This window comes from Limulus polyphemus, unplaced genomic scaffold (genome assembly GCF_000517525.1).
Source record: "Limulus polyphemus unplaced genomic scaffold, Limulus_polyphemus-2.1.2 Scaffold5511, whole genome shotgun sequence".
In the NCBI taxonomy this organism is placed as follows: Eukaryota; Metazoa; Arthropoda; class Merostomata; order Xiphosura; family Limulidae; genus Limulus; species Limulus polyphemus.
Genome location: NW_013671121.1, coordinates 45,723 through 56,276, shown reverse-complemented (window position 1 = coordinate 56,276; position 10,554 = coordinate 45,723). Strand labels below are relative to the sequence as shown.

Here is a 10,554-nt window from a genome sequence, read left to right as displayed (position 1 = left end):
AACTGTATAAGTCGCATCAGCTTTGTGGATTTGTGAAATCTTCCACTTACCACTGAGCCGCTTGAATAAGACATCTTCATGAAATAGATAAATCGGGTATACTTTAGTAATTTTTGCTGGGACGTTATGCGACGAAATTTGGGTGATAAGATTATGTTAGTGAGGGCTTGGACTCCTACTGCCTTGAAAGGGCGAGCATGTTTGGTGGGATGCGGTTTCGAACCCGCGACCCTCAGATTGTGAATCGAGCGCCTTATCCACCTGGCCATGCCGGGCCATATAAAACAAGATATTGAATATTCGGATAATAATAGCTTAAATCAGGGATAATATTGTTACGCCTCCGTTGGTTAGTTAATTTACTGTAAAAATTCTTTCCGAAGAAACTTTACCGATACAAGTCCTTTCTTAAATAAAACTGGTTTATTCTTTCTGAATACAACTTTGCAATACACTTAATTTCCATAGTCACGCTATAACAAACGCTATAATTCACAACGAACGTCTCACGTATATAAAAGAATACTGAAATCTAGTAAACGCTCGAGCATGTAGGAAGGGACAGGATCCTTCTAGAAGTTCATGACGTGTTACTAGCGTCACGTGACTTCCGCTGTCGTAACAATATTATATTACATAATAAACATCAGTGACTGTGTGTGTGTCAAAAACAACTTATGTCTTTTTAATCTAATAGATAGCGCCATAATACACTATTAATGATGTTTTTCACATTCAGTACAAGATTTCTAAAAATTTTGACGAAAAATTATAACTTTGTACATTTTCCTTTCACCATCAAATTATTTGCCTATGCCATAACAATTGATAAATCGCAAGGTTAGACATTTGACCATTTAGGTATATTTCTTCGAGAACCAGTTTTACGCATGGTTGAGTCTATAAGGCTTTATCAAGAAACAGATTTAAACTTAACATAAAATTATATACAAGTCAAGTTTCTAATCAACGACAACGTACAGGAAATGACCACATAGACACAAAAATATTGTTTTCGTGAAATAATAGAAAAAGGGTAAACATTCGTTAAACGTATATTGTTACTATAATATGATTAATTTTTAAAAAACGCGTTTATAAACGATTTATTAAGATTTAATTTTTAGAATAAAATTACGTCGCCATTTACTTTCATATGACGGGCATTCGGCTAGTATCACATAACTATAAATAAACATCCCATGCGTAATTGGTTAAAGCTTCGCGTTAGCGACGAACAGTCAATAAATTCTCGGAAGAGACTAATCATAAATAGATATTTCATTATGAGTTATATACCTGGTTATTACATATTCTTGACAATGCATTATTATTTAGATATGAATATATATGTGCAAAATATTCAAAACTTGATTCAGTGCCTTTATTTTCACAATTATGCACACTATACTCACATGTATATTTACAGTTGAAGAAGGCCTAGTGATAGAACAAATTGTCACTCAAATTGATGAGCATATTGGTAGCCTAAATATGAAAAAGGGAACACTCAGTATAGGTTAATTAAATATATTTTACTGCATATTTCTGACCTGTATTATATTTACATAAAAATATAATATACGTAAAACGTGCTGCTCTAGTCTTTTATTCTTTACATATATATATGTTTCTAGAAATTTATATAGGAAGGAAATTTGAATAGCACGTGATGATTGCGTGGCATCAAGCTAGATAGCGCTCCCTTCCACTTTTCTGTGGAACGTAGCTCCCCTTTGCCATATAGAGATCGGCAAAAAAAAAAGTAATATTCCACTACCTTAAAATTATAGAAATTTTAGTGCACAACAGGTTCAAACTGACATACTAATATACAGTAATTTATTTGTTTTTCGTGACCCTTCTCAAACACACTCACACACCCTACTGAAGCGTCCCCTATTTTAAGAACAAAGGAGTCAGAGAATATGAAACCTCAAACAGAGGGATTGTTGTTATTACTGAGTTAGTGTTAGTCAAAGAATTGATGAGTGTTGTTAGTGATCTAGTAAGACCAGTGAATTATTTAGAGTGTTTGTTAGCCAATGAAGAAGCTGTACCTAACTTGTGGGACATTTATTTATTGTTAAATTTGATTTTGTTTTTACACATAATTTTCTATATGGATTATATTGTATTGTCAGGAAGATGCAGTAAAGACTTATTTAACTTCTACAGAAAAATTTATTTATTAATATGCTTTTATTGCAGATAACGTTTTGCATTGTTAGCATAATATATGTATTTAAGACTAATCTAATTACACATAAATTAAAAACATTAAGTATTGTTGCTTTCTTTATTATGAAGTTCTTGCCTCTTCTATTTCTACTCTTCCCCTCCGTCCATTTAGTAGAAAGCTTGCCAGTATTGTCAACTTATCTGGATTTTCCGACAGATTTAGCGGACTGTTGTGTCATCTGGCGAATTAATTGTGTATCTTTGTTTGCAGTTGGGCATAAAGCTACACAATGGCCTATCTGTGCTCTGCCCATCACGTGTATCAAAACCTGGTTTCTAGCGTAGTAAGTTCGTAGACATGCCGCTGTGCCACTGAGGGAAGCAACTGTGTATGTATCAGCTGGCGAAAAAATCTGGCTGATTATGTCAAATGATTAGAGGAATCTTATCGAATCCATAAATAATTTTGTACTTTTTTTGCAAATTGCTTTGGCCCGCCATTGTATTTTAACTTTTTTTTTCTCTCACATCGATATAAATGCAACTTTACGAATTTTCGAGAGAATTTTATATGATTGAATATTATTTCAACGCTAAGTTCTGGCGCATACGTAGTAGAAATTCTGCAATTTTCGCGCCAGCTTCTGAATTTTCGACAACATTGAATAATACGAAAAAGTTTTGATACTACCATCTACAACAATACTTAAAGCTAACAACTAGTGTTTATGATCTGTAAATGAAGTAGAATCTGTTCTTTCTTTAATATTACTTTCATAAACAGTACTGGTAAAAATGTTTAATATATCTAACTTTATTACTTTTCATTATTATGCTATTATTGTTTATAATGTTTGCATTGTTAGCTTAATATATGGATTTCATTTTAAGACTAAATTTTCAAAGCTGGCTGAACCCCGTGAGATATTATTAGGTTTATGATTTAACTTGTTGCCATTACGAAAGTAATTATTATTATTAATCAACTAATGGGGCTTTTTAAACACTATTATCAGTAATTCTTAAAGTTAGCGAGTTGGTAGTAGATTTTAACGGGTTTTTAGGGTTAAGTAGCGGAATTTCATTTTTTCACACCGCGGGCCTTTTATTATCTCTTTGACTGGGAGTCCCCAGTGGCGTAGAAACTTTTTTTTTTTTTTTTGCGAAGTGTATACCACTTACACACGAAGGAAATCGTTATTGAATATAACTAGTGATACAATACATGTTTGTTTATTTTTTTAATTTTAACGAATGAAAATTAGGATTCGCAAAACTGGAAATTTCGTTGTTATTTTGGACCAGTACGAATTCCTGCTCTTGCTCGTTTCCCCAGTCGCTGGTTCCTTGTCTGTTTCATCGCTTTAGGGAACTAGGGACTTTAACCACGATGTTGTTCCTGTTAGACACTTTAAAAATAAATAATGTTACGTCTCCGTTTGTCAATTAACTTTCCGTAACTTCGTTCCGACGAAACTTTAGCGACACAAGTCCTTACTTAATAAAACTGGTTTATTCTTTCTGAATATAACTTCACGATACACTTGATTTCAACATTCGCGCTAAAACAAACGCGTTAACTTCAACAATACTTTCTCACTGCAGATCAATTACTCACAACCTACACACATATTACATTATTTTCCCGTCACGTTGTCACCCTCTTTTATATACCAGACTACCCTATATCTAGTAAATACTAGAGCATTCGCCAAGGTACGGGATAGTTCTAGAAACGTGGCGTCACACTAGTCATGTGACTCGCTGACGCAACAATAATTAAAAAAAACAAAAAAAAACTGAAAATCTTATACAAACTGCTGTGGGTTTAATAAAAACTTATTTACTTCTCATCCACAAAAATACTGCACTTTAGACCTAAAGTGGGTGCTACAATAAATTATTTATAAATTACAAGCTGAAGTACCCATCCTCTGGACGGAAGTTATGTAAATTTATGTTTAATAAAAGTTATCTTAGGACATAAAAAGTCGTTTCCCTTATATGTAATTGTAAACGAACGCAAAAACGACCATAAAACTGCAAAACACAAAATGTGAAACCGCAAGTTAGCATGTATCTTCAATTGGACCCAGCAAATCTTCATGCCAAATTTGGTGAAGATCCATCAACAGTGGGCCAAGTAGTGGTAAAAAACGCAAAACTCCCGTAAATACCGCAAAATGCAAAAATGAAAATTTGTATTTATCTCCTCGTGGACTCAATGACCTCTATACCAAATTTGGTGATGATCCATCTACAGGAGGCAAAGTAGTGGTAAAAAAATGCCCATAAAAACCGCAAAATGCAAAACTGAAAATTTGTATGTACCCCCGCATGGACCTAATAAACTTCCGTACCAATTTAAGTTAAGATCCATCCACACCCTGCGAAGTAGTTACATGGACATACAACAAAAAGTACTATTATATTTATGTAGACTAGCTCGAGTACCCGTCCCCTGGACGGAAGTTATATAAATTCATGATTAATGAAAGGTTATTTTAGGACATGAAAAATCGCTTTTCTTATATGTAATTGTAAAAAACGCTCATAAAAAATGTGAAACCGCAAATTTGACCCTGAGAAGTAGTTCATGGACATACAACAGACAGTATTATTATATTTATTTAGATAAGCCTTCGGAAAAACTAGAGTAGTGAGTCATCAACTTGCATAAATTATGTGTAGCTGATTTTAGCGCAAAACTACATAATAGACTATCTATGCTCTGTCCACCGCGTGGAATCGAACTCCGGATTTTAGTGTTATAAGCCAGTTAACTTATGACTGACCCATCGAAGGACAAATTATATATAAACACTCGCAATAAGTAAACATGAAATTCCATCAAATTTCTTACACTTAAACATCAGTTCACAAATGGCTGTAATTTTTAGAAAGACGTTGTTAATTTTACAACTATTCAAATATCCTCAACTTTTGTTTTTTTATAACGTCTCGAACACGTTCGTTACAACTTAAGCGTAATATGATAGAAGAGAGTCGGTCGGGGTATTAATACTATAGTAGTTTATGGGTATTCTGTTTTGAAATACATGTTTGTCAGTAAATCTAAGCTACAGACAAGCTCCTACCTTATCCAAGTTCTGATCTTTAGCTGAGTAGTCCTATACAGGAAATAATGGCTGGAATACACAGTATTATGAGTTACAAGTTAGTATCACTTGTGACAAATAAATGACTGAAGCTGCCAAATTACATCTGTAAACATAATCTTATCTTTTTTGTTTTGATAGAAATGGTCACGTGATATTCATCTAAATGGGGAAAACCCACTCATACCAACAGTTAAAAACATAAATAATCACTGTCGATTTCCCGATGTTTACCATCCGGCCGCTTACACAATTCAAGGGGATTTACACACCAGTGGGAATTTACCGCTGCCAGAGCTATGTACGGTTAGCTTGTGAAAACGAAACCCTAATCAACGTATTAATTTCTCACACATATTTTCGACAAAGATATATTTAATAAATTCTTCATCATGGGCACCGGTAAAAATATAGCACCAATAATAAAGCAAAGTGGGGAAAAAATGGCGTCCTTAGTCGGTAACGACAAAGGTAAAAAATGATACATAAGTGGGAAAAAGTGGCATTGGTAGCCGGTAAAAATACCACCAGTAATAAAGTAAAGTTGGAACAAATAGCATCGCTAGTCGGAAGAGAAGTAAAATCATTGAACAAAAAAGCAAATAGGAAATTTCATTAGGTGTTAAAAGTCGTTTTTTTTATACTAAAACCAAGGTATTTTTTTTTCTCTCTGATTAAAATGACATCAGTTGTGAGTTTGTTGAAAGTATCGAAGTGACTGTTTGATATCTTTATATCCGAGTATTTATTATACTTGGATTAACTAGCTTAGGTCTACGAAGATTGGGAACTGTCGATGTTACGTTGTGAATCTGATTCACATCACAGAATTAAATTGATCCTCTGTATTTAATTTTGATTATTCATTCGTGCATCCAAAGGCGGATACATTATTAAATCATTCGTCTACTTAGTTCTGTTATTTGTATGGTAGCTTACTTTGATCAGAAGTTAATATTGAAATCTACAAAATAATTCAGGCGAGCTGACATAATGTTGTAAGCCATATTTTCAATGTTTAAATTAAGATGTTTGTTTCGTAGAGGGCGCATGACACGTTATCTAGAAATTTCATTACTAACGATGAAGACATTACAATCTAGAAGTTTTGTGTAGTATGTAGAAGTAAGAGTATGATTATAAATAGTAGATTACGTAAATTAATGAGTATTGTTTGTTTGAAGTTGAGCACAAAGCAACTCTATGGGCTCTGCTCACCACGGGTATCGAAACCCGGTTTCTAGAGTTGTAAGTCTGCAGACATACCGCCGTGCCACTAATGAGTAATCATTAAGTGACTGAGTTCAATTCATACCAGAAAAGTTAATTAGAGTAAGAAGTGAGAGTTATTGCTCCTATTCAGTTGCTCAGTGAGTTAAGCTTAACTTTTGGATTTTCTGATGAAACGTATTTGACGTTAGGCCTCCATTAGTTTCGGAGTTTATTTATAAAACTGGTCCTGCAAGTAAATGTGGCTTTAGCAAACATTTATTGAATAAATTAGTTAATTCGTTATTATTACGTGGGCTGGCCTTGGCTCACGTGTTTAAAATAAAACAGGAAGTAAATCCTCGCACATGCTCTGTTTATGCACTTCCTCGTGTGCAATGAAACATCTAAAGTTCTAACCTTTCATATCTTCTATTACCACATGTCAAGTACAAAAGAACTTTAATGCATGACGCTTGCGGTGATATAAATAAAACTAAGCATAAAATAAAATAAGGAGAGGCAATGACTTTGAGCAGTGGTTAGGAACATTTCGAACCCGTTCCGGCTTCGAATCGAACCCTAAATGGTTATCGTGAGTTGAATATAATATTGATAACATTATACAAATTAAGGATTGGTATATTTTTATACTGAGCAGCACCTTATTCGACAAAATACTAAACGGCCAGGATAAAAACTCACAATTGCGAACTACTGACTAAATTAAAGTCAGCAGCACCCACCGTTACAAAGCTTTGTGAGGTTTTGAAATAATGGAGCTGGCTGCCACACTTGTAATGCACAACTAAAAGTGCAGTGTGTGTTCAGTGGCATAAAGGTATCCACAGCCCAGATAGAGCTTCAGGACGTAAACGTGAGCAATACATTGATAATTTCAGAAATGCAGATGTATTTGTTTGAGACCCGAGTTTTGGACTGACTACAGCTGTTAGTCAGAGACAAAAACACCCTCATTATGTGACAGAATATGAAAGAATTGTGCACCTTCTGATAAAAGCATAAAAATTGACAGGATGCTACATATATATATGATATACATTTTCAGAGGGAGCCAAGCTTAAATAATCCTATTATAGTGGCCATCTTGGATTTCAAAATGGCCTCAACATTAACCAATATACCAAATATCTACAATTCTAAGCCATAGAGGAGATTGATTTCCATAACCATACAAGTCACAGAGGTGATTGATTTCAGTGGCCATGCAAGTCGCAGAGGTGGTTGATTTCAGTGGCCATGCAAGTCACAGAGGAGGTTGATTTCCATAACCATACAAGTCACAGAGGTGGTTGATTTCAGTGGCCATGCAAGTCACAGAGGTGATTGATTTCAGTGGCCATACAAGTCACAAAGGAAGTTGATTTCAGTGGCCATGCAAGTCACAGAGGAGGTTGATTTCAGTGGCCATACAAGTCACAAAGGAAGTTGATTTCAGTGGTCATACAAGTCACAGAGGTGGTTGATTTCAGTGGTCATACAAGTCACAGAGGTGGTTGATTTCATTGGCTATACCGACATATTTGAAGCTAAAGGATCTAGATTAGGACACTTAATGGATCAGGTGGTTGATTTCAATGGTCATAGCGACATATCTGAAGCTAATGGAGTTAGATTAGGACACTTTAATGCACCAGTCATCTTACTTATCAATTTTAACCGTGTCTAACTTTACAATGTATATTCTTTACCCAGTCTAATAAAATGTATGCTTGTTTGTTTTTCAGTTGGTGAAGGAAATGTTTCATAACGCTCTACAAAACTGTTGAAACTGAATACGTTATACCTTGGCAATAGTGTTGATAATCTTAGACTGAAGTGGCCAAAACAACTGATAATCTGAAGCATGTCAAGCAAGAAGGCGGCTAGTCAACACCATCCACCGTCAAGTATTTTACCAACGAATAGTTGGATTGACGGTAACATTATAACGCCCCCACGGTTGAAAGAATGAGCACGTTCGGTGAACAATAGGGGAAGACAGCCAGTCGTCAGCACGCTAATGGAATATTTTGTAGCATCACGCGGATTCGAACCCGATTCGTCAGTTCCAAAATGTGAAACAATATCTTTTTATTTTCATGCCTAAACATAACATTAAAATCCAAGTTTTTTTAATTATTACACAGCGATGGCGTATGAATCACCAGATGTAGTGGTGACAGCCACACTTTTATTTTTCTTATAGCAACTTATAACGCTAAAATTCGGGGTTCGACCTCGGCATGCACACAGCACAGGTATTCCATTGAACAGCGCTGTATAAACTAAACACAAAAGAAATATGTACATATTATAACAAACACTTTGATCTACTGACAAGGTTATTTGTTATGAAGGGCTTCCAGGTGACCGACGTAACGTTAGCAAGTAAACATAACTTTCATGATTTATCAACGTGTCACTACACTAGAATGTCGACGTAGTTGTCAACGGCGCTGATCTCAACTGAAAGTTGGGGGAAAGGGGCATTTAAGAAAAATATCGCATGACGTCAGTACCTTTAAAAAATTTACTGAGGGGGAGGTTTCACATTACTCGGTAACCGTGACAGATGTTTTATTCCATCTTATGGTTTGCAACAATTAAAATAATATATATTTAAGGGGGTTAAAAGTGCAGGGGACTTGTCCCCCAGGATCGACACCTATGGTAATTGTCATGACTTATGAACGTGAATACTACATTAGCAGATAAACGTATCATGTTTCTGTGACTTTTCAACTTAACACCACAATAGAAAGTCAACGTAGTTGTGATTTCGTGACGTTTCAATGTGACAACACTACAAAGTCAACGTAGTTGTCATGATTCTGTGACTTCTCAATTTCACAAAACACTAAAACGTCAACGTAGTTGTCACGATTCTATGACTATTCAACATAACACCACTAGCAAGCACAAATGTGGATAGTAAACTTTTAATACCTTGTTACAGAAGCTTGCCTACACATACCACAACCTTAACACAAAAATCAAAGGGAATGATTTCCACTTTAAAACATCACAGTCATTACTCCAAACTATTAGGCTAGGACTATTAGGTTAAAACTTTTAAACCCCATTATTAATACAACTTAAAATTATAATACTGTGATCTAATGGTCAATTTGTGGTAAAATAATAAAACTAAATATTTTACTTATAAAGCCATAACTTACAACAAAAAATGTTTTGTTTTTAAAAGTAGTAACTGTCATTGTTTTACAAAACAAATATAACTAGAAATATGTTAATATTATAGTATCTTGGAAAAGTGGTAAAGTTAAATAAGCAGACAGACAACAAACAAACAGAACACCATGACCATAAACACAGTAGCTAGTTGGTTCCCAAATCAAATAATAGCTTAATGTACATAAAATTAAACTTAAAAGAATTACCATATTTTAAAAGGTCTTCTCACTCAAGTTGCAACATGTTTCAGATTGGATTGTTGAAATATTTATTAACAGTGTAGTAATTTTCATAAGAAAATTACAACCTAATCCTAAAAGACTGGAAGGATGGTTGGAATTTAAAAGAGTATTTCTATCAGTAATGAACTGGGAAACTCAAAGTACTAAATGTAATAGTTTTTACTAGATTTATTACAGAAAAGTTTAGTTGTACAATGAAAGTCAGTTTTCAATCAACACAAAAAGAAATGGGAAAGAAGAGTGAACACAGTCATCTTCATTCAAGTTGATGAAAGATGTAATAACATCAGAAACGTTATATTTGAAACAGGGCAAGGGTAACAGGGAGGAAGCTTTTCCTCCTTGAAATGCCCCCCCCCCAAAGCTAATATTAGCCATTAATCTAATTTTAGATATATTTTACTTTTGGCCCAATTACATGTATCACTTGACATTTCTTTAACCCTGAAATGACAACGTGGGGTCACTGGCATTCTAGGGTTAAAACCTCAAATAACTTTGTATTTCACACAAAGAATTGTTACGACAGAAGAGGTCACTTGACGCTAGTAACACGCCACGCGCTTCTAGAACGTTCATGAAGCGTCGGGAGACTACTAGATATG

General features: G+C 34.6%; 1 protein-coding gene across 2 annotated transcripts in view; it reads right to left on the bottom strand.

The window, feature by feature from the left end:
- The window catches only part of LOC106472670 (KN motif and ankyrin repeat domain-containing protein 1), a 53,886-nt gene that overhangs the window by 5,344 nt on the left and 37,988 nt on the right, over positions 1-10,554 (bottom strand). For both annotated transcript variants that reach the window (XM_022401223.1, XM_022401224.1), the window contains exon 15: positions 1,416-1,488. The gene's annotated coding sequence lies outside the window, so the exon portion shown is untranslated. The remainder of the gene's footprint in view (positions 1-1,415; positions 1,489-10,554) is intronic.